The sequence below is a fragment of the Marmota monax genome, unplaced genomic scaffold (genome assembly GCF_021218885.2).
Source record: "Marmota monax isolate L192 unplaced genomic scaffold, Marmota_monax_Labrador192_F-V1.1 WCK01_AAM20220418_F8-fsc00160, whole genome shotgun sequence".
NCBI lineage: Eukaryota > Metazoa > Chordata > Mammalia > Rodentia > Sciuridae > Marmota > Marmota monax.
The window spans coordinates 4,045,138-4,067,850 of record NW_026694183.1 but is presented as its reverse complement, the minus strand read 5'-3'; the positions used below and the strand labels follow the sequence as shown (position 1 = coordinate 4,067,850).

The following is a 22,713-nucleotide window of genomic DNA, read 5'->3' as shown; positions in this document are numbered from 1 at the left end:
GGGAAAGCTGGGAATGGAACCACCATTTGACCCAGCTATTGCCCTTCTCGGACTATTCCCTGAAGACCTTAAAAGAGCGTACTACAGAGATACTGCCACATCGATGTTCATAGCAGCACAATTCACAATAGCTACACTGTGGAACCAACCCAGATGCCCTTCAATAGATGAATGTATAAAAAAAAATGTGGCATTTTTACACAATGGAGTACTACGCAGCATTAAAAAATGTCAAAATCATGGAATTTGCAGGGAAATGGATGGCATTAGAGCAGATTATGCTAAGCGAAGCTAGCCAATCCCTAAAAAACAAATGCCAAATGTCTTCTTTGATATAATGAGAGCAACTAAGAACAGAGCAGGAAGGAAGAGCAGGAGGAAAAGATTAACATTAAACAGAGACATGAGGTGGGAGGGAAAGGGAGAGAAAAGGGAAATTGCATGGAAATGGAAGGAGACCCTCATTGTTATACAAAATTACATATAAGAGGTTGTGAGGAGAATGGGAAAAAAAAAACAAGGAGAGAAATGAATTACAGTAGATGGGGTAGAGAGAGAAGATGGGAGGGGAGGGGAGGGGGGATAGTAGAGGATAGGAAAGGTAGCAGAATACAACAGTTACTAATATGGCATTATGTGAAAATGTGGATGTGTAACCGATGTGATTCTGCAATCTTTGTAATGTTTTGAACAACCAATAAAAAAAACAAATAAATAAACTGTGTCCCATGTCTCAATTCAATCCTGAACTCCTCTATACCTGTCAGCTCAGATAAAACTCTATTTCAAATGCTGAGGAGAAATAAGAGTCTATGAATATATCTTACCACTCAGCATTTATATAAGTTTTAAAATTTCCATACATACCACTTATTAATTATGCTATAAACACCACTGCGAATGAAAAAAAAAAACTATGTTGAAAATTATACTCCACCAGATCATCATCATAATAAATTCTGGAGAGATATGTAATAGAAAAAAGAATCTTAACTGCTTCTACATTTTATTTCTTGTTTTAAAAATGAGACATAACTGTGGATGATAATCATGTTATTGTTGTAGGCTTCTATGTGTTTAAAATATTAAAAAGACTTTTTAAAAGGTAGAATGTGATGAAGTGAATAGGGAAATCCCAGTCATTTTTCAGAAGCAAGTGTTCAGAGACACAAAAGGGATAATTGAAGGCTTCAAAATGAAGAAAATGTCTTTTATAATTATTATTAATATTATTTTGGTGTTAAGATTTTAACCCAGGGGTATTTAGCCACTTAGCCATATCCCCAGTCCTTTTAAATATTTTATTTAGAGATATGATCTCGCTCAGTTGCTGAGGCTGGCTTTGAAGTCGGGATCCTCCTGCTTCAGCCTCCTGAGCCACTAGAAGTACAAGCATATGCCACCATGACCCACGAAGTCTTTTTTTTCAGATATTTGTAATTATACATAGGAGTTAAGTTCATACAGAAAAACTCATCCATGCACGGAAACTGATTTCAGTTCATGATGCCCTTTTCCCTGCTGTTCCCCCTCCCTCCTCCCATTCTCCTTCCCCCTCCCATTTGCCTTCCTCTGTGTGACTAGATTTCCTTTGCTCATCTGTTAATGTTTATTTCATTGGTTCTTTATGTTATTCTTTCCTTCCCTTCCACGTTCCTGTAGAAATAGTTTTAATGCTAAGAATCCCTCTGTTATATACATATCTCAGGACAGGAAACAATGTCAGTATCCATAAAAGATCCAGAATTTTTGGACATTACTCCCATGGGAACAGCTGTTTGGGGAAACCCGCCATCTTCTCCTGGTAAACTTTATCAAAGGCTTCAGCTTGGGCCACTGTGAGGTGATTCTTCCAGTCCCCACAGATGCCTGGAAAAGATGAAGTAGACGCAGATCAGATCTAGGGAGAGGTCTTAAGACGGCGACCTCCTCCCTGCTCTGTCAAGACAGCAGAGTGACCCCTGGGTCATTGGTGAGGCCTTCTCCTGCCTGGCCACCACACCCATTTCCACTTCTATCTGCCTGGAAAGTGTGTCCCGACTTTCCTCCCTTTTCAAATAAAGCTGTTCAGAATCCATACACAGTGAGGCTGGGTGTAAATCAGAAGATCTGGACTATAACTAATTCTGACCACTTGGGTTTGAGCACTTTGATGCAAGACAACAAAATTTCTGACCTAGATGATCAGAGCAGGTCACAACTAGTCTTTGTGCTTTTGGGCTTTCTCTGTGAGAAGTTCTTCTGCACATGGCACCATGTGGATCCATTGGCAGAGCCAGTGGCTCCCGTCACTTCTGGCTCAGAGACTCCCCAGGACTTCCAGTCTCCATCAGCCAAGTTCCCTGGTGATGTTGAGGCTCTAGGTGTAGGGTCCTTGTTGATTCACACTCCATCCTGGGACTGCCCATTGGCTCTCTCGGCTCCATGGCACAGTCTTCTGATTCAGCCTCAAGCTTGCCAGGCTGCCCCCTCCTCAGGGTGTTTACCTTTCCTGCTCCTGACCCAGAGTGCTGTCCTAGCAGACACATGATGTCATGTCCGTTAGCCTAATTCAACTGTTGACTCCAGTGCAGTGACTCAGTGGGGCTCTCAGTTCTAACCATACAAATCCATCCTTGCTGACTTCACAGCAATGACCAAAATGATATGTTCTATGTATTTCCTTTTTGAATGTCCATACGGAATGCATGTCTCAAATATTAGGACACCAAAAAATTTTATAAACTGCATGATTTAACCCTTCAAGGAATGACATAGTATATGTTTAATAAATAATTGTTGAAAGAATTAATAAAGAATGAGTACTATACTAGCACAATACCCTGTTTTACAGAAAAGGTTTTACAAAATGCCCTGGCAGGATGACCCTGTGGGTAAGTGGTGGGGGTCAAATGGAAACTAAAGTTATGAACATAAGTCAGACCCTTTTCATCTACCTGCCTGGAAAGTGTGTCCTGACTTCCCTTCTCTCCCAAACCATCCTGCACAGAATCCCTAGGCAGTGATGCTGTCTATCAAATAAGAACACCTGCACTATAACTAACTGACCACTTCTTGTTTCAGAACCTTGCCCAAGCTATCAAAATTTCTGACCTAACTTATCAGACCAGATCACAACTAGTCCCTCTGCTTTTGGCCATTCTCTGTGAGAAGTTCTTCTGCATTTGGCACCATGTGGGTCCATTGCCAGATCCAGTGGCTCCAGTCCCTGGGGGCTCAGAGTCTCCCAGGACGTCCACTCTCCTTCAGCCAAGTTCCCTGGTGCTTTGAGGCTCTAGGTGTAGGGTCCTTGTTGGTTGGGACTCCGTCCCGGGGACTGCCCATTTGCTCTCTCGGCTCCATGACACAGTCTTCTGATTCAGCTTCAGACTTGCCAGGCTGCCCCCTCCTCAGGGTGTTTACCTTTCCTGCTCCTGACCCCAGAGTGCTGTCCTAGCAGACACCTTCACCTCTGTCCATTGGCCTCACTCAAATGTTTACTCCATTGCAGTGACTCAGTGGGGCTCTCAGCTCAGAACCCTACATCTCCATCCTCGTTCATAGCAATGATCAAACCTGAGATGTTCTGTGTACTTCCTTTTTGAATGTGCATAAGGTATGCACTTCTAACATATTAGGGTATGAAATCATTTTTACAAATTTCCTAAGAATTACTGCTTAAAGTAATGACATGATGACATATTGCCGCAGTCTGGCTGGGCACAATCAGGAGCCACTTGTCAAAAGAAACTAACTTTATTTTTAGAACCACACACGACAAACAAAATAGTCTCTCAGGAAAAACCCTCAGAGCCTCAACTGCCACCACCGGCTTTCCACAAGCCTCTCTCTCCCACACAAGCTTCTCCCCACCTCCCACAATCCTCCTGCTCTTGAGGCCGATTGGCTGGGTCACGTGGGCTGAGCCAAAAAAGTCCCCCAATGAGCAGCTCCGTGGTCTGAAAGGGCAGGGAAACAGCCCAATGAGCATCACCGCAGAGGAGCCAATCAGCTAGATGTTGCTGGGGCCGAGGAGCCAATCAGCTAGATGTTGCTGGGGCCGCTGTGAGCCAATCATCAGCCAGCAGCTGGAAGTTTGCTGGCAGCTGGAAGTTTGCTGGGGCCCCTTTGGCTGTGGCTCTCAACATCTCCCCCTCTCTGTTTAAACAACAAGCATGTGGCTTAGGGACCGTGCCTGTTAGGCAGTCCAATTCAACATATGGTCCTTACCCGTCATCAGATGAACTGACCTCTAGGCGTCAGCCTCCTGTCTTAGGTTGGTACCACTGCAATTGGATCATACCCGTCACTGACTACCGGTCCAGCATACAGCCATACTTGTGGATAGGCCTTTGCACCTGTGGGGGGGTGAGGTTCTTTGCCTCACCTCTGTTGGCCCCCAAATTTTAGACCATCACTAGTAGAGGAGGATGCAAAATGCCATGACATTAAGCCAATTGAGGGCTCCTTTGAAAAATTGTACCACCGGTGACATCATCAGCAAAAATACCCCAACACTACCACAAGTCGCTGCACCAACAGATAGTTCACAATGCATACAGGTGAGCTCACAATGTGTCCAGGCAAGTTCTGCAAGCAGTTCAGTGATGGCTATTGTAGAAGCTGTAGATTGGTTTTATCTTTGACTTCACCAGCACTGGGATGAAGATAGGAATTCTGGCAATAATGGCTAAAGAAAAAATTATGTAACACTACAGAAGGCACTAAAAGAAAACAATTTTCTTAACAATTTACATTATCTTTAAGAGAATTATTAAATATAATGAAAAGGAAAGGTGAAAGTAAACAAACAGATCTGTTAACCTTCTTTTTTGTTTACATATTAAAACAATCCTCAACAGTTGTTTACCCAATTTAAATTAAACCATATAAATCACGTGAAAAAAAAATATTTGGATCCATTTTATCATGAGCGCTCATCATATATGATATATGGACATATGTACATTCAAACATATAACACAAAACACAAGTGTGCACACATAATATAATACATACAACACATAACATTATAGTAAAGGCCTTATAACTTTTTACAGGTGAAATCTCCATTGCAATGTTTAAAAACTCTATAGTCAAAAAATAGAACTGATCAGCAAAACATTAACCTAGGTCTGTATGAGCTCAAAAAACAAAATAGAACTTCATGATATGGCAAAGGGCAATAATAAAATAGATATTGAAAAAAGCATCCTGGTTCTGTTGCAGATGTAAGAATAGCCAAACTGGAGTTTTGGATATCAGTTGTTATGGATTTGAGCCAAATCATCTTCTTTTTGGTCTGTAGAAATCGCTTTAGTTAATCTTTCTGGAATCCAAATCGGCTGCTGTTCTCCCTGTGGAAACACATAAACAGACCCCCGACTCCAGACAATCACTGGGTCAGGACCTTGGTTAATCTCTCTGGAATCCAAATCGGCTGCTGTTCTCCCTGTGGAAACACACAAACAGACCCTCGACTCCAGACAATTACTGGGTCAGGACCTTTCCATTGTCCTGTTAGAATATCCTTCCAAAGTACCTTGGGCTTATGTACATTTTTTGGACACATATGCCTTTCCGCAGCACTAAGTCCTGATGAATCCAAATTTAAAAAGTTTAGAGTAAAAAGGGTTATTTTAAGTTTATCTTTGGGGAATATATACCCCTTCCCAATTCCTTCTTTTTGCTTTAATAAGTACATTTTAATAGTTTGATGAGCTCTTTCAACTATGCCTTGTCCCTGTGGATTGTATGGGATTCCTGTTATATGAGTAATGCCAAATGTTGAGCAAAATTGTTTAAAAGAGGTAGAAGTATAACCAGGGGCATTATCTGTTTTTAACTGTTTTGGAACACCCACAGTGGCAAAATTTTGTAAGCAATGAGCTATAACATCTTTAGTTTTTTCTCCGGCATGAAGGGAGCCCATCAAAAATCCAGAAGAAGTATCAACTGTAACATGCAAATATTTTAATTTTCCAAATTCTGGCAAGTGTGTGACGTCCATCTGCCAAATATGGTTAGGTATCAATCCTCTAGGATTGACTCCAAGATTAACTTGTGGTAAAAAGGTCACACAATTTTGACATTGTTTTATTATTTGTCTAGCTTGTTCCTTAGTTATTTTAAAACGCTTTTGTAAAGTATTAGCATTGACATGGAACTTTTTATGAAAATTTATAGCTTCTTCTAGTGTAGAGAAAATATGTATGTCATGTGTAGTTTTATCTGCTAAATCATTGCCCAAACTAAGGGCTCCAGGCAATCCTGTATGTGCCCTGATATGTCCTATAAAGAATGGATCTTTTCTGTCCCAGATTAGACTTTGTATAGTGGAAAGCAAAGAGAAAACAGTAGAAGAAGGGGAAATCCTACCAGCATCTTCAAGAGATACTATAGCATTAACTACATACTGACTATCAGAAAATAAATTAAATACAGAATCTTTAAACATCACAAAAGCTTGTAAAACTGCATTAAGCTCTACCTTTTGAGCTGATTGTTTGGGTACTAAAAATGTAAAAGTTTGATCAGGGGTAACTACTGCTGCTGTACCATTATTTGACCCATCAGTGAATATATTTGGAGCATTCATGATAGGTGTTTTTCTTGTCATTTTTGGAAAAATTACAGGATGCAATGACCAAAAAGACAATAAAGGATTAGATGGTAAGTGGTTATCAAATGAAACATTAGATTTACACATGATTATTGCCCAAGTATTTAACTCATTAGCTAACTCATCAATTTGATTCATAGTATATGGAGTAATAATTTTATTGGGAGAAATTCCAAACACTCCCTTTGCTGCTTTTATTCCTTTGAGTATTAATTGTCCTACAGCCTCAGGATACCTAGTAAGAATAGTGTTAGGAGAATAAGATAAATGTATCCATAATAATGGACCTTCTTGCCAAAATACTCCTGTAGGAATATTTTTTGTTGGTAGTACAATAAATAATAAAGGCAAACTTATATCAATTCTATCCAAATGCATATTTTCCATATATGTTTCAATGATTTTTAATGCCTTTCTTGCTTCAGGCGTTAACATTCGGGGTGAATTTGGATCTGATGGACCTTGTAGGATATCAAATAAAGGTCCCAACTCTCCTGTTGGTATACCTAAATAAGGCCTTATCCAATTTATGTCTCCTAATAACTTTTGAAAGTCATTAAGTGATTTGAGTTGATCTACTCGTATTTGAATTTTTGGTGGACGGATCATGGTTGAGGATAATAGAACTCCTAAATAATTAATTGGAAAATTTAATTGTACTTTATCTATTGCTATCTCTAGATTATAATTTTTTAATAAGTTTGTAAGTGTGGCATAACATTCTAGCAATGTGTTTTTATCTTTGTGTGCTAATAATACATCATCCATATAGTGAAATATTTGTAGTTCAGGATTTTGATTTCTAAGTGGCTGGATTACTTTGTTAACATAAATTTGACACATAGTTGGGCTGTTAGCCATCCCTTGAGGGAGTACTTTCCATTCATATCTCTGATCAGGACCTTCATGATTCAGTGCAGGGATAGTAAATGCAAAACGTGGACTATCCTCAGGATGAATTGGAATTGAAAAAAAACAATCTTTAATATCTATAACTAAAACATACCAGGTTTTTGGCAAAGCAGACAACTGAGGAATCCCTGATTGAGCAGGTCCCATAATAACCATCTCATTATTAATGGCTCTTAAATCTTGCAATAATCTCCATTTACCAGATTTCTTTTTGATGACAAAAATGGGAGTATTATGGGGAGATACAGAAGGTTGTATATGTCCTTCTGCTAATTGTTGTTTGACCAGGTCATGGGCTGCTTGTATCTTTTCTTTAGTCAGGGGCCACTGAGGAACCCATACTGGTCTTTCTGATCTCCAAGTAATTTTTATTGTCTCAGTGGCCCTTTCTGAAAATCCAACCCATGTCTGTCTGTTCCTTGATCTATTTGTATTGGTGCTGCTATACCTTGTTCTTGTTTTTCTAATCTTTTTCCTTTCCTAAAACCTTGTCTAGTCATAATAGTGGGTGCATTTTGGTTGATGTTATTTGTTAATGTCAAACCTAATTGATCTAGGACATCTCGTCCCCATAAATTTACGGGAAGATGATCCAATACATATGGCTGTATAGTTCCTTCACATCCTTCAGGATCCTTCCAATCTAATACCATTGCACTTCTATGGGGATTAGTCGCCACTCCCAGGCCTCGAAGCGTTTGAGTGGCTTGTTGTAATGGCCAATGTTTTGGCCATTCTTGACGAGAGATGATGCTAAGGTCTGCACCTGTATCCAGTAGCCCATTAAATTCATGTCCTTGAATATTTAGTTTTAGCATGGGGCGAGAATCTAAATTTAAAGAAAGCATAGCCCAATCTACACCTGTGGAGCCTAATCCCTTGGAACCTCTTTCTACAGTACGACTGGAAAATTTATCATGTAGGCTGGGTATTATTAGTAACTGTGCTATTCTATCTCCTGGTGAAATTACTGATATACCCTTTGGAGAACTGGCTATAATTTTTATTTCACCTTCATAATCGGGATCAATTACCCCAGGACTTATCATAAGTCCTTTTAGAGTAGAAGAGCTGCGTCCCAATAATAAGCCTACTGTTCCTTTGGGAAGAGGTCCTTTCACCCCTGTGGGAATGATTTGAACTCCCATCTCTGGAGTTAGTACTGCTCTGGCGGAGGCGCAGATGTCCAACCCTGCGCTCCCTCTGGTTTGTCTGATGAGGGATCTGATGGACAATGTGTCCTGGGCACTACCCTGATGGGGTTGCTGGGTTCCTCCAGTGCTCCGTATATTTGTGGTTTTGGGCCCCGGAGCATTGGGCCCCCCTGTCCGTTTTTTGGCAATGGAGCCCGATGCCTTTCTCCACGATATTGTGGATAAACACCTGGTCCTTGTTCGTTTTTTGATAATGGAGTACCCTCTATGGTGGTTTGGGAACGGCATTCATTAGCCCAATGTCTCCCTCTACGGCATCGTGGGCAAATACCTGGTATTCTACTCCTTTGATACCTAGTTTTGTTAAACCCTCCTCCAATGGGGCAATTCCTTTTAAAATGTCCTGTTTGTTCACAATTGTAGCATGTTCTTGGCCTGGCATCTAAAGCCTGTTTTACTGCAGCTGCCACAATTTGCCCTTGTTCATTAATGTCTCTGGCATCTAAAGCCTGTTTTACTGCAGCTGCCACGACTTGCTCTTGTTCATTAATGTCTCTACATAATTTAATATATGTGTTTAAATCTTCATGTTTCCATGGTCTAATGATATCTCTGCACCAACGATTCGCTTGCTCATAAGCCAGGTGTTTTAGTAATGGCATTGCTTGTTCTGTATTCCCAAAAACTCTGGTAGCTGTTTGAATAAGCCTATCTACAAATTCAGCATAAGGTTCATTAGCTCCTTGTATTACCTTAGATAATTGACCTTGTAAACCTCCATGTCCTTGTAAAGTCTTCCATGCCTTAATTGCATCTGCAGCAATTTGTGCGTATACGCCAGGATCATATGCAATTTGTTGCTGCTGATCCTCATAAGGTCCCTTTCCTAACAACATATCTAGATTTCTCTGAGGATAACCAGCTGCTGCATTTCGCCTAGCCGTCTCCTTGCAAAATTCCTCATTGGCAACCTTCCATAACAGGTATTGTCCTCCATTTAGCACAGCTTTACACATATTAGCCCAATCTGCTGGCGTCATGTTCAAGTTGTTAATGGATTCGACCAAGCTTACAGTGAAGGGTGCTTGAGGACCATAGGTTGTTACAGCCTCTTTTAGCTGCTTCACTGTTTTGAAATTTAAAACTTGGTAAAATCGCTGCCCTCCTGCCTCAAATACAGGGCATGTTAATATTTGAGATCTTGTCTGAGGATCCCAACTATCAACTGCGGGGGTTGGGGGCCTCCCAGCATATGGAGGTGGCGCTGTTGGTTGGACACTTACGCCCTCTGGTGATAGAAAGGTGTTAGTAGCAGTCTCCTGTAGAGGTGGTGCTGTTGGTTGGACACTTACACCCTCTGGTGATAGAAAGGTGTTAGTAGCAGTCTCCTGTTGTAACTTTCCCCCTGATGGCTTTTTCTGTTTTACACTTTCTTTCTCTGTCTGACTAGCTTGAGAGGCCTTCTCTTTTACTTGAATCTTTTCCTCTGTCTGACTAACTTGAGAGACCTTCTCTTTTACTTGAATCATTATGTCTTCTCCTTCCTCTACCATTGTCTGAACTGAAGGCTTTGGACTAAGCAAACAAGATACGAATGTCCACAATGGCAATGTGCCAACTGGCAGAGTCCCTGGGCTTTTCTTTTCTATTCTTTTTAAATCTTCACCATGATGGTTCCATTGTGATATATTTAACAACTCCTCCTTAAAAAGCCATGGGCTACATTTTTGTATTGTATCAACGTATGCCCTGATTGTTCTTGATTTTACTGAGATGCCTCCTTCCTCTAACAATTTACTTAACACTCTTTCAGTTTGTTTTTTACTAATTTCTGATTCCGTATTTCTACTATAATACAACCCAACAAGATGACGCCAAACAAAACCGAGACAGAATGAAATAAAAAGGGAACAACAAAAAGTCATTATAGCCTTTCTATCCTCCTGACATGGGCATCCGTCCTTTCTCCCTATCTGTTCCTCAGACGTAAATAGTTTTTCCTCAGATGTGAGCGGTTTTTCTTCCGTCTCACTCATCTCCAGGGACAGGCAACTTAAAACAAAAGTGAAACAAAATAACAAAAGAAGAATCTTAAAATGGCTACCCATCCTCTCGCCCTGCCCTCAGGGGCGAGCAGTTTCACTTACCCTCAGTCGCTCCCCGTGCGAGCCACCAAATGCCGCAGTCTGGCTGGGCACAATCAGGAGCCACTTGTCAAAAGAAACTAACTTTATTTTTAGAACCACACATGACAAACAAAATAGTCTCTCAGGAAAAACCCTCAGAGCCTCAACTGCCACCACCGGCTTTCCACAAGCCTCTCTCTCCCACACAAGCTTCTCCCCACCTCCCACAATCCTCCTGCTCTTGAGGCCGATTGGCTGGGTCACGTGGGCAGAGCCAAAAAAGTCCCCCAATGAGCAGCTCCGTGGTCTGAAAGGGCAGGGAAACAGCCCAATGAGCATCACCGCAGAGGAGCCAATCAGCTAGATGTTGCTGGGGCCGAGGAGCCAATCAGCTAGATGTTGCTGGGGCCGCTGTGAGCCAATCATCAGCCAGCAGCTGGAAGTTTGCTGGCAGCTGGAAGTTTGCTGGGGCCCCTTTGGCTGTGGCTCTCAACAACATATAAGTTCAGTAAATAATGTTTGAAAGGATAAAGTAAAGAATGAGTAATATACTAGCATAATAGCCTGTTTTCCAGAGAAGAATTTTTTAAAAATGCACTGGCAGGGTTACCCTGTGGGAAAGTGGTTGTGGTGGAATGAAAGCTAAAGATATGGGCATAAGTCAAACACTTTATTCATTTGATTATAGCATTATTTTATGTGTCATATAAATTAGTTTTCACTTTTGAGACCAATTTCATTCATTAATAAAATTTATAACAATCTCTAAACTGTTATATGCATGTAAACAATACACTCAAATGAATATAAAGTAGCAGAATGTGTAATATGTAATTGTTATCCTATAACCACTTATCCGTACCCTATTTTCATTAGTGGCACAATCTTTACTGATTTCTTCTGCTAGGCCTGGGCTCTTCCACTGAGTCCCATCCCCAGCCCAGTGCTCTATTTTCTCTGTCTGTGCTCCAAGTTCAATGTGTGGCAGAAATCCTGACCTCTTAAATATCTTTTGAAGCATTTAGTATATTTATTCCATAATTTATCATTACAGATACCTGTGAACTGGAGAAATTTTAGAAAAGTAGGTTCTGTGAGTAGATATTTTCAATAGACTTGAATCCAAGGGTGGAGATATGATTCATCGGTCTGCACAGTAAGGAGGCCTTACCCTATCTCATAGCAAATGACCCACTCCTTACTTTCTGCTGGTTGGTCTTTGTAGATCTCTTTATTTAGGGCAGTTCTCTATGTTAAGTCACCAGTGGAGTAGCCCCAAAACAACCATCTTCAAAATAACCCTCCTCTCCAAGACTGAATCAACTTTCTCCAAGTGCCTACAGCCCATCCCAGGACCATGAAAACATTTTTTTTTTGCCATAAAAGGCACATGCAAAGCTTTCTGGGCTGTGAATCATTTCAAGTTGATGTATTCAAATACCTTCACTCTGGGTGTAGGGTGGTAAACATAGAAGGCCTTCCACGTGTTTCCATACATTCTGAAAACAGAGAAGTTACCTTTTCTTGTAATTTTGAAATCCTTAAGAGAATTCTTCAAGCAACATTTCAAGATTGCACATCTTGTTTTCCTTCATGACTTGGAAGGAGCTGTTCTTGAGGACTGAGTCCAGTTCTTCTGGATTTAGCTTCTTTCCCAGGAACTGACAGATCCTCTCTATGGTGCTTCTTGGGTCCTACAATGTGAACAATCAAGAGTGAGGCTCTTAAGGGAAAGAAAGCAGACATGGGAAATTGGAACAGAAGTGTTAGGAGGGGTGTGGGGGAGAAAGAGGAGTGGAGTGATATCAAAATAAGAAAAGACTGAAATGGATGCCGGATGGAGGGAGAAAGAGAAAGGGGCCAAGAAGAGGGGTGTGAAGTGTGTGTGTGACGTGAAGATTGGGGTGCATTTCCTAGAGAGGTTGAGTTTAGGACACCCCAAAGGCAGGCGTTGGGATTTCAAGATAAGGCAAGGAGATAAATCTCCCAAAGATTAATCCTTACACCCAATGATACTGTGTTTCTTAACTGACACTTGGATAACACATAGGGCTTTAAAATATCTCCCTAAACTTGACCCCAGGATTACTGATGTATATTCCTGGAAGATCACACCAAGGAAATAGGTCTTCATAAGAAGAAACAATTTGCTTGAAATCCTAGACCTTCCTCTTAGGATGATAGTGCTTTTTATTAGTTTATTTTCCCCATGAGCCTCAGGCATTATATAAAAAAGACACACAACTGTGTCAATAATTTACAAAGAGTGTTGAGTGATTTGAGAGGAAAATTACAGGGACATGTGGGAGCTTGCTGCTGAGGTGGCTGAAGGTGGCATCAAGGCCCTTGGTGAGAAATGACTTCATGCTGAGAACCCAGCAGAACAGGAAGCAGCTGCAGGAAGGTGAGCAGGGTCCTTTCTCCAGGCGAAGCAGATGCCTGAGCCTGTGGCACCTTCTCTGTCCCCAAGACACACTCAGAGGCTAAGTGTTTTCTAAAGGTCTGTTCACTCTTCTACTTTTTTTTTTTGTTTTTCATTTTTTACCACTTCTGAAAAAGCTTCTAGAAATGTTAAAGCTTTCAGTTACATATGGACCTATTAAACTCACACAGAGCACTGGGCATTTTTGTGCAGTTTATGTGACATTTTTCTGCTCTAGCAGAAAAATAAAGTTGGAATAAGTACCTATTTAATGTGTAACAATCCAATCAGTATAAGTGGCATATCTACAAACTCAGGTAGACATTATTTACTTAGTTTGGAACATTCAAAATCCTCTCCATTTGCTGTTTTGAAATGTATGATTGATCACTGTTCTCCACAGTCACCACACTGTGCTACAGATCATCGGAAGTCATTGCGTTACCCAGCTGTACCCTGTACCCACCCACCAGGGCTGAGTACCATCTGCAGGCCTTTCTTGTTACTCCAGCCGCTGACCCCCCACAATAGCCACGCAGTAGTGACTTCTCACATTCACCTCACCTCATCAGTCAAGGGGAGAAGCCAGAGAGGAGAACACAACTCTGGGATTTAATGCTTTCTGCCCAGTCTCTTCTGATGACTAGGTTTGGTGACCATCATAAGTCCTGAATGCAGAAACCTTGGCAGCCCCAGGTGATAGCATAAGCCGTGGCCCTCAGCTTTTGTGTGTAGAAGGGTTCTATAGAATCGTCAAATGCAATAAACTGGAAGACATGAAGAAAGCTTGGGGATGGTGAAGCAGAAGCACAGCAAGGGAGACCAAGCTTTCATATATTTTTGGTGACCTCCAAGAGGCTGCACTTTGACAGCCTCTTGGTGGAGTGGAGACGATGAGGACCTGGGATGTCGGAGGGAGAAGGATGGTGTGGAGCTGACAGGCACTGACTATGAGAGGGGGCTCACCTTCTGCAGCTCTTCATAACTCAGCAGCAGGACGTTCTCCCTGTCTCTCATGGACATCCAGCCCCGAATGTGCTTGAACCATGATCCATAGGCCACTGCGGGGCAGGCACAGGGGGTGCAGGTTACATACTACCAGGGGCTGGGCTGTCCCTGTCACTCTTCACTCCCTGACAGCTGGATTCATGTACAATCGAACAATCCTCCTCAAACTAGGTAGTGAAATAGAGAGAGGGACCATTCCTGAATTCATTCTATGAAACCATATCATACTGTTACCCAACCCAGAAAAAGACACATCGAGTAAGAAAACAACATGAACACAGACACAAAAAGATGTATTAAATATCAGCAAATCATATTCTACATGAAGATTATAACACGACACATTGTGTTCACACTTTAAGATTATACATCACAACATGTTGATTTCATTCCAGGGATGTAAAGTTGGGTAACATATGCAAATCTATAAATGTATTTCCCCATATCAATAAAATTTGCCTTGACAGAGGAACTTGACTGAGCATAATAAAGGCTATATGTGACAAACCCAAAGCCAATATCATACTAAATCGGAAAAAAAACTGGAAGCATTTCTATTAAAATCAAATACAAGGCAAGGATGTCCACTCACACCACTCCCATTCAATGGAGTTCTTGAAACTCAGGCCAGATAAGTCAGGCAAGAGAAGGGAAATCAAATATTCATAGGTAGAAAAGAAAGAAACCAAATTATCAGTGTTTGCAAATGATATGATGTTATGCTTTGAAGACCCAAAAAGTTCTCTACAAAAACAGTTCTAGAACTGATAACAAAATTCAGCAAAGTTGCAGGATGCAACATTCATATACAAAAATTCAGAACTTTTGTTTGTATCAATGATGAACCTACTGAGGAAGAAATCAGGACCACAATTCCATTCAGAAGGGCCTCAAAATAAACCTAGGTAGCTGGATGTGGTGGTGCACTCCTGTAATCCCAGCAGCTTGTGAGGCTGAGGCAGGAGGATTGTGAGTTCAAAAGATAGTCTCAACAATTTAATGAGTCCCTGTGTAACTCAGTGAAACTCTGTCTCTAAATAAAATATAAAAACAAAGGGTTAGGGATGTTGCTCAGTGGGTTACATCATGGGTAACACACACACAAACAAATACAAACAACAACCACAAAATCCTAGGAATAATCTCTCCAAAGAGGTGAAAGACCTCTTACAATGAAAATCATAGAAGACTGAAGAAAAACACTTGAAGACAGTGTAACGTAAAAAGCCCTTCCATGTTCTTATATAGGCAGAACCAGAGTGGCCACATTACCAAAAAATCTACAGACTCAGTGTAATCTCCGTCATATTCCAATGATATTCTTCAAAAAAATATAAGAAACAGTTCTCAAATTTGAATGATAAATAAAAGACTAAGCTTAGCCAAAGTCGTTCTGAGCCATGATGAAGTGCTGGGGATGTGGCACTTAACTGGCACCTGAGAGCCCCGGTGTGTTCCCAATGCCGAATAGTAACAGGAGTAATGCTGAAGTCATCCCATTTCCCACTATCAGATCACGCTACAGGGGTACAGTATCCAAAAAGGCACTAATATCAAAACAGACACCTAGATCAATTGAATACAATAGAAGACACAGAGGCAAATACTTAAGGACAGAGTCATTTGATCCTTAACAAAGACACCAAAAGTAAATATTGGGAAAACACAGCCTGTTTAATAAACGGGGCTTGGAAAACTGAATATCTAAATGAGGAAGATGAAGCTAAATCCTGCACAAAAGTCAAGTCAAAGTGGGCTAAAATTTATAGAAATTAGACCATAAACATGGTAACTATTGTAGAAGATATGGAGCCTACACTCCAGCATAAAGGTGCAGGCGTGACTTCCTATAAGACTCCTAGTGTTCAGGAAAGGAAACCAAGAATTGATGAATGGGATGACATCAAGTTAAAAAGCTTCCACCCAGCAAAGAAGAGGTGGCCTACAGGTTGGGAGAAAATTTCTGCCTCTTTGACAGAGATTAACATCCAGCATCTATAAAGAACTCAAAAAATCACAACACCCCAAACCAAATAACCCAATCAATAGATGAATAACTGAATAATCATTTCACAAATGGAGGAATACAATGGCCAATAATTAGAATGACAAAAATTTCAACATCTTTAACAATGAGAGAAAAGCAAATCCAAGCTACATGAGATTGCATCTCACTCCAGTTAGAATGGCAATCATCAAGAACACAAATACTAATAAGTGCTGGTGGGAATGTGAATGAAAAGGAACACTTACACACTCTTGGGATTGGAAATTAGAACAACCATCATGGAAATCAGTGTGGAGTTTCCTCAAAAGAGTAGGAATGGAACCACCATATGACCCAGTCATAGAACTCCTTGGTATTTATCCAAAAGAATGAAAGTCTGCACACTATCGCAGTACAGCACACCTATGTTGATGCCAGTTCAACCCACAGCAGCTAAATTAGGGAACCAGCCTAGGTGTCCCCTGACTGATGAATGGATAAAGAACATGAGGTCCATGTACATGATGGATTTTACTCAGTCATAAAGAAGAGCTAAATTATGCCATTTGCAGGAAAATGGGTGGAACTGGAGATCAGAATGTTAATTGAAAGAAGCCAGACTCACAGAGTCATGGGTTGTCTGTTTTCTCTCATATGTGGAAAAAGAATAAAATAGGGTTACCACAAAATTAGGAGAAAGAACAGTAGAGTAGAGGAAGCAGAATTATATGTCACAGAACACTCACCGTTTCCTTCCATGAACCACTGAAAATACTGTTCCAGTGACTCTGGTTTCGTAGAAACATGTGTCATAGTCCAAAAATAATAACCTGACACAAGAACATCTTTGGGATTTCTCATGATATATATCACCTTAAATTAAGGAAAAATGAGAGAAAGAAAAATTAGTCTGAATCAGTCATTTCCCACCTTGATATTAATCTTCACCCAGGCAGTTCTAACTTAGTCTTGATTAAAAATCAATGGGTGGGCTGGGGATGTGGCTCAAGTGGTAGCACGCTCGAGTGGCATGCGTGCAGCCCGTGTTCGATCCTCAGCACCACATACAAACAAAGATGTTGTGTCCGCCGAAAACTAAAAAATAAATATTAAAAAATTCTCTCTCTCTCTCTTTAAAAAAAATCAATGGGTTCCTTTCATGAATTAGTTATAGCATTCATTAATCAAATACTTTAACATTCCTTTTTCTGTATTCATGTGCTAGGAATAGAAGAAGAATAGCTTTTCTCTTTATTCTGGGATATTAGTCTACTTAACATGGGAAACTACTGGATAGCTTTAAATGGTAAGTGGTGAGGTATGTGTGTGCTTTCCCATAATCATCAACAGCAGAATGGATTAATAAATTATAGTATATTCAGATTTATGACAATACACAGTCATTCACACAGTCAAGACCCTATAGGAATCTCACCGATATTACATTCATATACCAGGAATGTATTTGTGCAAAATTCAAGAATAAGCAAAAGTAATCTGTAGTTAAAGTACAGGGAGTGTTTCCCTCAGGGGGTGGACCTTGTTTGGTAGAAGGGGCCTGGAAGACTTTCTGGATGGTAGAAATGTCTGGTCCGGATGATAGTTGCCCAACTGTGTACTTAGGTGCATAAGAGGCTGGTGTTTAAGATTAGAGATCACACACACACACACACACACACACACACAGGCACCACTTGGTACTGGAACATCAGAATTTGACTTTGTATTTGCACTGACTCTCTTTGTGTTGTTACTAGAGGTCTCGTATCACCTTAGGCCTGAGTTTAATCAAGCTGAGGTTAATAAACCCAACAGAAGACATGGAAATAGGTCTATTTGGACAACCTCACCATCTGGAACTTTATTACATTTCCAAGGCAGGAGAATATTATCTAGGTTTCCTGGTGTTTTTAAAATAAAAACATGAAACATTCAGAAGTCAACACACACCTTAAGAAAGGATGTTTCTAAATTTAGTCTTTGGAATGTTAGATCTTGGATATCCACTGTCTGTGCTGATCATCCATCAGCCATGGGGAGGCTGGAGTGACTGCTGATCACAGAGCACACACAGTGATGTGTAGTGGGCTGCTGTGGTTAGACAGCTGGCCACAACCCCTGAGCAGTCCCCTGGATTTATGCAGTTATCAATGTATGCGCACTCTCCTCCCTATATGGGCAACACTGATTGGGTGCTTCCACCTACCTGGCAGGAGAGTTTTATTGAATTAATATGGGTAAACATATACAGGAGCTTCCAAGATGGGAAACTAGAGTAAATGCAGTTATAAATTCAGGTTGAACATAAGAAGTGGTTTTCTAAGTTTCCAACATTAGCCAGTCACTTTACCCTGAATTCAGGGTAGGCTAATTTGTGGAATGGTCCACATCCTTGTACTCAAGCGTGGTCTGAGTTGTGGCCACATTACCTCACCTAATGTCTAATAACCTCAGGTCTCACCCAACCTACCCAATGAGTAGACACCCAGAAAGATACAGGAATTATCTGGGCACATGGAAGGGCAAAAACATTGATAAAACTTTAGGAACTGACCTTGGCCTTGGACGTGAACAAAGATGTAGGGAAGAGATGGAAGGGGAGGTGAGAGGCTAGAAGTCTTGGGCCCTCTCTCTCCTTTAACAATTTAGAACCCCTGTGACTCTAACCAGGGTGATCGTTCCCAGATTGGCACAGACTGAATCCACTTGGTGTCCCCTTTGGAGTGAATCAGTCAGAGAATTTCAATCACCCAGTGACTTCCTAGATAAGGAAGGAAAAAGTGATGGTCACTCATTTCAACATGACTTGTGAACAAAAAATTATGATAAAATACCTAACATACACTTTACCATTATACCCATTTAAAGCATGCACTCAAGTATGCTAAGTAGCATTAAGCACATTCTTACTGTTGCTCAGCCAATGTCAAGAATCATTTCTTCTTGAAAAACTGGAACTCTCTGCTTATTAACTACATATCCCTACTTATTCCATCACTCGGTTCTTGGAACTCACCATTGGAATTTCTGTTTATATGAACTTCACTATACTAGATATTTTGCACCAATGGAATAATATAGTATTTGTCCTTTTGTGTTCAACTTATTGCATTTAGCTTGATGCCCTCAATATTAATCTATGTGTAGAAGGTGTCAGACTATTCTTCCTTCTTAAGGCTGAATCATATTACATTGTGTCAACATGTCACATTTTGTTTATGCATTCATCTATGAATGGATTTTAGCTTGCTTCCTCCTCTTGGCTCTTTGCTGGTATCCTTTTAATATGTTATCACTCCCTGTGGGGCAAGTGCATGGAGTACTGCACACACGGCATACATTAAGGGTGTCTGAGTGGCAGGCCACTCCCCTTCTGTTTGGCATGTGAGCGTCAGGCCTCTTGCTCTGTAGGCACAGCCCTGGGCGTGAGGCCATGTGTTGTAGTCCCTGTGCTTGCTCCATGGCTGACTCCTCGATTGGTTGCTGCAAGGTCAGTTAGCGGAAATTGCATTGCGCATCTGAGTGGCAGGCCACTCCCCCGTGCTGGGTGTGTGAGCGGCAGGCTGCTTACCCTGTAGGCACAGCCCTGGGCATGAGGCCAAGTGTTGCAGTCCCTGTGCTTGCTCCACAGTCCACTCCTCAATTGGTTGCTGCAAGGGCAGTTAGCAGACATTGCATTGGTGGCTGCCTGTAATCTGCTTAGCTACTGCCTGAATATATATACTTGGTAACTGCGCAATAAAATCAGACCTGCTTCCTGCTTGGTCTCCAGAGGTTCTGATTATTGACTCTGCAACCACACTCTTCTCTACCCTGTTCCATGGACCTCCTTGCTGGATGAGAGAGAGACCCCATGAAATTCCCCTTGACTCTTCAGCCCCATGCCTCTTCCAATGACATTGGCCTCAATCCTCACCCCTGCAATGCTCCTGTCCCTACTCCTATAGTCCTCATAGTCCCTTGAAATTTCCAGGCTCATTTCTGATTTCCAGCCATCACCCATGCTTCTTATCCTACTCTAAATTATCCCTCTTCACCTCATGACCTCAATTTCAGTCTTTTTTATCTCTATTTAGCTACTATTTTGCTATTAGATGTTCATGGGTCACGCTTTTCCACCCACTTCTGCCAGGCAATCACACACAAATGCTTCAATCTGCTTAGGATTCACTCCCATATCTCCCTCTAATAACTTAGATGATCCTTGCTCAGCATTACACCACTCTGCACTAGTCTGAATTGAAGTGGCCTGGGGCACTACCCTTCCTCCCCAAGCAGGGCTCGCTGGCAGGTACAGCACATGCCACCCCTCTGCTGAGTAAGCGAAGAACGCAGCCATTGCCTTTCCCATTGATGGTCCCTGTCCTGTTTCCTTACCTGATTTGGGGTAGGTCACCAATACTGTGTCTTCATCCTTTATCACAAACTGAGCACATGCTTCTTTCAAAACTTCATAGCTGTAACCAACCACAGGGAAAGGTAACTCTTCAAACCACAAGTAGCCATCTGTCATGGTGATGAGCTCTCCGTGCGAGGTGCAGGGGTTCAAGCTGTAGCCACCATTGGATGTTGGGGGAGGTACTGGGAGACTGGACTTTGAAGTAAAGTCAAATGAATTATTAACTTTTTTGAGTTATCAAATTAACTGGTTTTAAAAACAAATTGTGACTGGTGGTCCAAAGTTTCATTGTATTCAGCAATTTTGGACTCATTCATAAAACATGAAGATCAGGATCTGAGCAACAGTTCACAGCAGGACTCCACAGCACATGCTGCAAAAAAAAAAAAAAAGCCACTGATGAATCCATGGGACCTAAAGAAATCCATAATTTTATTTTTATTTGCATTTTGAGCAATTTTCAAAAGAGGAGTTTACATGTGACCAATAGATACAGTGTTCAAATAGTAGCCTGGAGGGACATTGAGGAACCATGGACTGAAAACCCTTTGGGTCTAAAGGATAAGAACCTGTTTTGGAGTCAGCAGATATTGGGGTGGGCTCTATCTGAACTCCAGGGTCCTGTCCTCCCTTACCTTCTGATTAACATGTGGGAATGGGTTTCAAGATTCAGGATTTAGAGACTGAGATAAGAGAATTTTCGTATCTACCACATCAAAAGTATATCAAAGCTCTGTTTTATTCTTGGTCTAGCACTTTCAGTTTTCAGTGGATTCTGGGAGTCAAAATCTTCCCATGTTCAATCAACGTGCCCACTCAGGGGGGCCCATAAATAGCAATCTAATGATTCCAGGAATGCTTAAAGAAACACCTACATTCTTATCAGTTCCCCATGGGCTTCTGTCAGCTAAAATTAAAACTATCTAATGAATGATGTAAACCCCACATTAAAGGCATTATAGGCAATGGTGTTACATCTAGAATATTTGATAATCAGGAGCAACAACACTTTCCACATTTCCTGTTAATTCTTGATTGTATTAATAGACAGAGCACATGTGTATTAAATTAGTAGCTGTTGTCACTGAGTATAAATCTGACATATCCACAGACTGTTGTGTGCATTTTGGGGAGAATCACCAAAAATTAGTGCATGAGTACTATTCTGGGTGAAAGAAAAGAGGAATTGAATCAGGAAAATATTCAGGGGGATATATGTGCTCTGGAGAGAAGTAACACTGTGAACAAGGAACTAATATATACAAAAAAGAAACAAGAGAGTACCTGTAAATATGTACAACTTTATGTGTCAATTTTTAAAATAAAAATAAATTTATACATACCCCAAAAAAGATGAAAGAGCTAACTTTTATAAAAGGGGAAACTGTTTCATGAATTTCATTTCATTCTTAGTATTGCCAAATAATTCTAGAGAGTTATGGCAATCACAGTGACAGTGCCAATGTCCCATAATTATGGGAGGCTGACATTTCTCTGCAGCTTTCTGAACAGGTAATAAATGTCATCCATTACATCATCCCACCAATCCCATGAATGAGGAAGTTATGACAGAGTAAACTTGTTAATTTTCTTATGGTTTAAGAGTGCACTATTGTTTTACAGGAATAGTTGGGGTAATATTCATATATTCATATTGCATGAAATGTGATTTGCCCCACTTCAGTCCCTGTGACTCTGATTTCTCTCCTTTACTTCCCCCCACCTACTAGTATTTATTTGTTTATTTATTTATTTGCATATCAATTAATTTATGCTTTATAGATGTGAATTAAGGTGGAATCCACTGTGGAGTATTTATACATGCACACAGCATAATTTTGTCAGTTTCATTCTACATTTTCTTCCCTTTCCCATCTGTCCCTACCCTTGCATTTTCCTTCTTCTACTCCACTGATCTTTGTAAGGATTCTGTATTTAGGATTAAGGTCTCTGATAGCTTCATGACTATGGAAAATGCTTGGTGGCTAGGGGAGTTTCTGTGCAGACACGAAATACTTCACTGCTAGGGAAACTCCTGTTCAAAGACACAGGATGCCTAGCTGCGGTAGCAATGCCCCACATCAGGAGGCTCTGTGCTAGAATC

At 40.9% G+C, this 22,713-nt stretch overlaps 1 pseudogene; it reads right to left on the bottom strand.

Moving 5' to 3' along the window:
- Window positions 1–972: 972 nt before the first annotated feature.
- Window positions 973–20,917, bottom strand: LOC124107987 (sulfotransferase 2A1-like; annotated as a pseudogene).
- Between the last annotated feature and the right edge of the window lie 1,796 nt (window positions 20,918–22,713).